Consider the following 8,066-nt stretch of genomic DNA (forward strand, 5'->3'; position numbering starts at 1 on the left):
AGGTTTTTCCAACACCAGCCACGCCGTTGGTCAGAACCACTCTGATGGGTCTCTGTTGGTCAGGGAAGGCTTTAAAGATGTCCTGGCACCTGATTGGAGCGTCATGGAGGGCGTCCATCTTGGAAGCTGTCTCCAGCTGCCTCACCTCATGTTGGGTATGAACCTCTTCACTCTGTCCCTCTGTGATGTAGAGCTCAGTGTAGATCCTGTTGAGGAGGGTTCTACTTCCTGTTTCATCACTTCCTTCAGTCACACGTTCACATCTCCTCCTCAGACTGATCTTATGTTCATCTAAAACCTCCTGCAGACCAACATCTGCTGAAAGAAAGAAAAACAGAAAGAAAACTCTTCAATGTCTGAACAACACAAGAAGTCCAGTTTTCAGAAATGAGTCCATCAGCAGACAGATGTTCAGTCTTACTTTGTACACAGCTGCTCTGACTGGCTGTCTGCAGTCCAGCTCTGCTTCTGGATCTTTCTCCACACTGTGCAGAAGCTCTGATGGTGACACAGAAAAGTCAAAGTGGAGATACTTCTGTCCACCTTTGATTAGACTCATTATAAAAAGGAAAAGTTTGAACACAGTCATGTTTCCAGTTCACTGACTTGCATTTATTCCATGGACACTCACTCTAACCTGAACCACAGCTACAACCCAACATTGTTGAGGCCTCATCTCCTCCTTTCCTGACTGTAGAGCTTAAATATGCAACAACCAACAAATAAAAGAATTTGGTTCATTTCAAAGAAATTCACACGGTGACCAAGTAAAGTAACCGTAGTAAAGGAGACAACATCCCGTTGATGGTGGGATTATTTGAAAGATTTGCTTTAGTCACGTCACCAAATGCAGTTGAACCACCCGTGGATCCATGTTTGACCATCTACCACTCTGAGCTCTGCTTTTAATCATTTTATTATTATCATCATTCATTCATTCATTCTTTGGAGGGGGCTATTTCCTAATGCCGCCCTAATAAGGTGATGTTCAAGGGAAATATAACAGAAACTCTTTCAGTGTTATTCATGAATAAATTAACAGATAAACTGTGAAGAAGAAAAAAACTGAGATTTAAAGGAGAGAGTGAGAAACTTGATCATCCATCCTCATAATACATGTTTATCAGTATCTGCTGTGACCATCCTGCAGTAATAACTACAAGTCTACATTTCTGTGACTGTTGATCAATCACAGCAGGAATCTGAGCTCATCTCTGCACACAGAGCAGCTTCAGCTCTGGGATAAACTGCTCGCTTCACGTCCTTCTCAGCTCACAGACTCTCATCCTGATATTTTCCTTTAACATTTGATGGTATAATTCATCTGAGTTTACACTTTATCTGCATAAATACAGAAAAACAGACCCAAACACCATAAACCATCAGTTTCACCATGTAGAATATATTGTTGTTTCCTTGCTTTTAATTCAGAGAAAAACTCTGATTTTGATTTTCTCTGTTCTCTTCGCCACAGCCCATCCCAGCAGCAGCTGAAGCAGCTGACTGTCACAACACTGAATAACACTTTAGGAGGAACGTCTTGATGCATTCTCCATCATCCAGGAAAGTAAATCTCCAAAAGTTGATTCTGTTCATCTGGACGTAGCGTAAATGTGGTTATCCCAGCTGGACCTTTGTCAAAGCTGGAAAGGCGCCAAAAGAAAGCTCCAGCTGATCCAGGAGAGAAGGACAACCGCTGCCTAAGAGAAAACCTGTAGTGATCCCGTATATGTCAGGAGTATCGGAGCAGTTGAGACGCATTTTTTCTAAACACCGGGTCTCTGTGGCTTTTAAACCCCAAAACACGCTGCGCCAAAAACTGGTCCACCCCAAGGATCGGGACCCCCGACACAAACAGAGTAACATAGTGTACGCTGTTAAGTGCAGGAGGATTGTCAGGATTTATACATCGGGGAAACCAAACAACCTCTGGCTACAACACAGAAGAGCGACCTCGTCAGGCCAGGACTCTGCAGTCTATTCACACCTACAGGCCAGTGGACACTCTTTCAATGATGAGGATGTACACATCCTGGACAGGGAGGAACGCTGGTTTGAGGGCGGAGTCAAGGAGGCCATTTACGTGAAAAGGGAAAGACCATCTCTGAATCGAGGAGGGGGCCTAAGGGTACATCTGTCACCATCTTACAATGCTGTGATTGCAGCCATTCCCCAACTCTCTGTGAATGGGACTCATGGTTATTGATCAATGGTGATGAGAATTTGCATAATTAAGATTAAGGAACTGACCTCACAGCCCATTGTTCCTTCAGTGGGCTGGTTTCAGTCATTATGCAAATGTCCTGTTTATAAGGTTGAAACCTGCAGCTGAGACTGAAGAAGTCACCTGGATGATGATGAAACGTTTCTCCCACAAACACTACGTCCAGATGAACTTTTGCAGAAAGTTGAATCAGTATTTCAGCTTTAAGAGGCTATTTTAACACAAACATCAGTCCTTCTACTTAAGTATGTTTGCCTCTTTGTTTACGCCTAAATTAACTTTACTGTTAACGAGTTTTCATGTTTCTGTAATCCACCAGTGTGCTCATGCTTTTTTAATTGAAAACATATTTTTAATGATCAAATATAATTATTTTTGTTATTTGTGGATTTTAAATGTCCTTGACAGAGACAGATGATAATCATTATCCTGCACTGTGGTCTCAGGTTTGGTCGAGCTCGCAAAGAATGGCTGCTATGTTGAACTTCCTCCTGGGATCTACACTAAGAAGTGAGTCCAACATTAGCAGGGTCTCTTTCCTTTATCTGGATTCACTTTAGCATTCACAGTCACGTGAAGCTTGTCATTAACTCGATAAGTCAACCCAGGGTTTCAGCTGAGCGTTCACATGAAACACATGGTGTTGGCAGCATCTGATCAATCATATTGATGGAGACGTGTATCAGCAACAGAGCAGCTGAGTTTGCAGAAGGAAGTCAAACTAAACCACAGGAACAATATGAGCAGATTACACACATAATAAAATACTAGCAGTAACACAGCTGCTGCAGACAAATCAGTCGTGTGATCGTGTGTGAGAGGAGAAGGACTGTAAAGGAGTTTGGTGTTAAAAGCTCTGTATGAATGTGGGAGACTTTGAATAAAAGGCAGCAAAATTGCTGACTGTGAAAGTCACCAGACTTATCAGAGCTCTGTGATTAAGACCTGTAAGAACACCTATTTGTACTTGTTGGCATTATATCAAACACACACGTATATTAAGCCTTTGTTTGAACTCTGGTTGAATTTGTTACTTTCAGACTGTGAAACATCACAGAGGCTGCAGCTGCAGATCTTTGTTTCACCTGGAAATTTACTTTAAATGTTAGATGGAAAATGTATTGCTCAGTTTAACCAAAGTAAGAACAATAATCCATAAACCTTCATAAAGACAAACATCTCCCCAGAACATTGAGCTGCTGAAGTGTCACTGAAGGGAAAAACTATTTGTCCTCCTCCATCCAGCAACACCTGAAACACCTGAGTGGAAGCTCCTCCCTACACTGTGTTTGAAGCAAAGCACAAAGGAGACACCTGCTGGAGCAGCTGGAGTCCTACAGACACTCAGCCTCTTCACTACACAAACACCTCCTACAACATCCACTCTTTCCACTCTGACTGCTGTGTTTGTGGAAACACTCCAACACACACCGCTTCACACACCAACATAGAAATGTGTGTGAAAAAGAGCTGAGCTGATATTAAACATGAGGATTTATTCAAAAATACAGGAACAACATCTAGACACACATTACCTCTCAGCAGCAGAAGACCAGCCTTTAAAGTTTATATCAACATCCTTCGACTCGTTGCTCTTTAAGGAAACACAGCTGGGTTCAGGTCCAGGAGATTCTGGCCTCTTATTGATCCTAAAAGAAAAACAATAAATGTAACAGCTTCATGAGATAGGAAGGAAAAACTGGAAATCTTAAATTAAAGACATGATGAACAATCTGAAACTCATAAAAATAATGTACTTACTCTTTGTCACATAACAGTCTTTTGTTAAAGTTTACAATTACACTCTTGCTTAGTCTTTGCTCTGTACTGCAGTACTTGCATTGGTTTCACTGGACAAGTCTGCATGTGAATCTACAACTGATCTGACATTGTGGCACAAAGACAGTAAACAAACACTACGAGCACCTTGTTTCATGTGCAGTGGCTTTCTTCTCATTCTGTTACTGAACACTGTATGAAAAGCCTCTCACTGCCAGCATCCTTCCAGCCCCACGACAACAGGACCAACTCACATCTTCACAACAACAAGAATTTTTCCCCTTTTCTTTGGAGAAACTGAGAAGCCAATAGGATTGTAGCTCAAACTTGCCCACAGTCCTGCTTCATCACTGCTCACTCCTGCCTGTGTTGGTGCTGAGTGGACAGTCATAGCCTGCTGCTAGCATGAATGCTAAATGTACTGCTGTGGATGATCAGCAGAAAAAGATGTTGTCAGTTTGACTGTTTGCTGTATTTAAAGTGTTTTTCTCAGTTCATCTGTATTCAAAGTGCATTGGGGGCTTTAGCTGACGGCTCTTTGTGCTAACAAACTAAACTCTCTTAGTTTAAGCCAACAGACTTTACCAAACACAAAGCTGCTGCTGCCTCCATGGGTTAGCTTGTGTGACTGGTGTTTGCACCAATGAAATCTAAATCACACTAACGTGTCCTCCAAGGTGTTTGGTGGGAGCACTGAGTGAAACATAAGAGCTCTGGTAAAATAACAAACAGGGCTGTGAGAGCAGCTGAAGTGATAAAAATACTGTTTAAAGATCAAAAACACTTTGATGTTCTCTCGTCACCTAACAAAGTCCAAACCCTGTGAACTATTTTAGCTTTAATAATTGTGGATTCAGGTATCCTGAACCCATCTTTGGACATTTGTAATTAAATATTTTAAAACTCCATCAAAGACTCCTGATGTGGCTGTTTGGAGAAGGAAAAGAGGGACAAAGTGGAGCGTCGAGCTGAGGCTTCATTCACTGCAAACCTACAGTTATGTTTCCTTATTTCTGCTGTTTGCATGTTCACAGCTGAAATAAAGCTGCCTCTTTGACTTCATCCTGTTGTGTTTGGGTCCAATGCTGCCTGCCACACAGCGCTACAGGACAAAGTCTAATATTTTTATCTTTTTAATGAATCTTTGGTCATATTTATCCAGGAAAACACAAACATGTAAAGGAGTCATCACAGGTCTCTGACCTCGTTGGTCCAGGTTCAGCACTGAAGTATGGAGGTTGATGTATGGACTCATCACTCCTCACAGACGGACAGCTGGATCCTGCAGACTGTGACCTCTGACCTCTGCAGACACAAACATGTTTTATTCAATGATCAATTCTCTGATAAAGTGATTGAAGCAGCTGTGATCACACAGACTGCAGATAATGCAGCTGTTTCCTGTCAGTAACAGTCCTCTTAGATTAGAGTTCAGCTTTTTACAGGAAAACAAATGTCCCTGAATGCAACAGTGAGACACAGTCTGCCTGTGTGGCTGTGATAGCTGCCGTTAGGAGCGCTCATGTGTTTGCAGTTAGACGAGGAGATGTTACCATCATGGACATGTTAACAAATCCTGCAGCATCACGTGGCACAAACCCTTTGTGTTCCTGTCATCTGCAAGCAACAGGAAGTTCATTAATAAAGGCGGGATGGAGACGTGACTGATAGTTCTCCTTCATCCAGCTGTTACACACATCTGGGCTCACACGACGAGCCTTTGTCTAATACAGCAGCTGCTCTCTGAACACTTTTCTGAAGAGGAGCTGCACAAACCTTTGTTTGCTTTCTAGAGCAGCGTATCAAAGTCAAACTACCCACTGCTAGCAGCTGTTTCTATCATAGTTTAGGATCCAGATGTGTGAGGTCTAAATTTACACCTCTGATTAAAATACATAGTTAAAAACAGCCAATTGTGTCCAAATGTGTCTTAAACCAGATAAACTGACAGTTACAGCTGAGCCTGTGTGTCCTTGGAGACATTGCTCTCCTACAGAGATGCATTTTAGAAACCAGGAAACATCAAAATCATTTAAATCAGAGAGTTCTTGTTACTAACAGCTCACCTCTCTGCAGCAGAGACTTTAAAATCAATGAGGAAACCTCCAGACGTTTCATTCTGTAAGGACACAGAGCTGGGTGGAGGTCCAGGTGGGTTCCTGTGAATAATGATGGAGCAGTGATGTGAGTGCTGAGCTGTGACATGGAGAAGAGTCATGGACAGTTAGAGATGGTCATCTCACCTCTGAGCTTTGGTCTGGCTCTCATGTTCCCCACACAGAGTGCTTTTAGAGGAGGGACTCCTCCTCTCTGTCCTCACACTGATCCATGCTGCTCAATTCACATCAGCTCACACACACTTTCTACCTTCACCTGCAGAGGAAACACAAATCATTCATGTGCACATCAACTGAGAGCTGCAGAGGTCGTGTCTGATGTGTTGGACTAACATCCATCTGAGACGCAGCTTTCATCAGTTCACTACAAAAAGTGTCACAGAGCCGAGTTCAGCCTCCAAATCCTCCATTACTGTAGTCCTACAAAGGTCAAACATGGCTGCAGAGAGCAGCTTTATGTCAGTAACAATGTCCAGGACCGAGCTGACTGCTTACAGAGTTCATACTCTAACTGCTAGCTGCTCTGCTAGCTAAGCTAACTCAGTAACAGTGACTGTGACAGCAGTTACTGTGGAACAGCGGCCGAGCTCAGGACACATTCAGTGTGTTTAGTCTGAGTCCTGGACTCTGATTCAATGGATTCAATCCAGCTCAGAGTTTCATGTGTTCATCAGAATAAAATACATGTACTAATATAACAGAAGTAATCCTCTGAATGCAGGACTGTACTGGAGGATAAATCAGGTTTTTACAGCCTGAAAGAAACATTCAGTTCATATATTTGTAGACAGTGAAGCAGTTTTTAATACTGCAGCTGTTTCCTTCACCTGTGTGTGTGTGAGCCACACCTTCATGTGCTGCTTTAGAAATATGTGGTCTGACTGCTCAGACTGAGTCTAGGAGGAAAGTTCACACGCTGGAGAAAGTTTTGTTCCTAACTTTGTCAGAGTTCGGCTCCAAAGACAAAGAAGACGGAGCTCACAGTCTGTAGATGGTCCTCAGTGTGTGTGTGAAGCCAAGAAAGCACACAGGAGTGTGTTTATGTCAGCAAATCAGTGTGTGTGAAGAGTCTGAGGGAGTGTGTGAATGAGACTAAACACTGAAACCAACAACGTCTGGATTTCTTTAAGTTTAACTTAAAGAAATCCAGACGCTTTTCTTTTTGTCTCCATGATGCTGCAATGTTATCTGCCCCAGAAACACACTGTGCAGAAGCTCTGATGGTGACACAGAAAAGTCAAAGTGGAGATACTTCTGTCCACCTTTGATTAGCCTCATTATAAAAAGGAAACAAAGTTTGAACACAGTCATGTTTCCAGTTCACTGACTTACATTTATTCCATGGACACTCACTCTAACCTGAACCACAGCTACAACCCAACATTGTTGAGGCCTCATCTCCTCCTTTCCTGACTGTAGAGCTTAAATATGCAACAACCAACAAATAAAAGAATTTGGTTCATTTCAAAGAAATTCACACGGTGACCAAGTAAAGTAACCGTAGTAAAGGAGACAACATCCCGTTGATGGTGGGATTATTTGAAAGATTTGCTTTAGTCACGTCACCAAATGCAGTTGAACCACCCGTGGATCCATGTTTGACCATCTACCACTCTGAGCTCTGCTTTTTAATCATTTTATTATTATCATCATTCATTTATTCATTCTTTTGGGGGGCTATTTCCTAATGCCGCCCTAATAAGGTGATGTTCAAGGGAAATATAACAGAAACTCTTTCAGTGTTATTCATGAATAAATTAACAGATAAACTGTGAAGAAGAAGAAAACTGAGATTTAAAGGAGAGAGTGAGAAACTTGATCATCCATCCTCATAATCCATGTTTATCAGTATCTGCTGTGACCATCCTGCAGTAATAACTACAAGTCTACATTTCTGTGACTGTTGATCAATCACAGCAGGAATCTGAGCTCATCTCTGCACACAG

The 8,066-nt window shown here is 42.2% G+C and overlaps 1 long non-coding RNA gene across 2 annotated transcripts; it reads right to left on the reverse strand.

The window, feature by feature from the left end:
- Window positions 1–275: 275 nt before the first annotated feature.
- On the reverse strand, window positions 276–6,307 carry LOC116311750. Of its 2 annotated transcripts, none has more exons than XR_005612103.1 (6): window positions 6,247–6,307; window positions 6,070–6,162; window positions 5,207–5,308; window positions 3,760–3,873; window positions 422–498; window positions 276–315 (listed from the first exon to the last, which is right to left on the reverse strand). It is a non-coding gene; the product is annotated as an uncharacterized LOC116311750 (long non-coding RNA). The 2 variants fall into 2 exon arrangements; XR_005612102.1 differs by having other exon boundaries at window positions 279–318.
- Window positions 6,308–8,066: the final 1,759 nt, after the last annotated feature.

Source organism: Oreochromis aureus, linkage group 3, assembly GCF_013358895.1.
Source record: "Oreochromis aureus strain Israel breed Guangdong linkage group 3, ZZ_aureus, whole genome shotgun sequence".
Taxonomy (NCBI): Eukaryota; Metazoa; Chordata; class Actinopteri; order Cichliformes; family Cichlidae; genus Oreochromis; species Oreochromis aureus.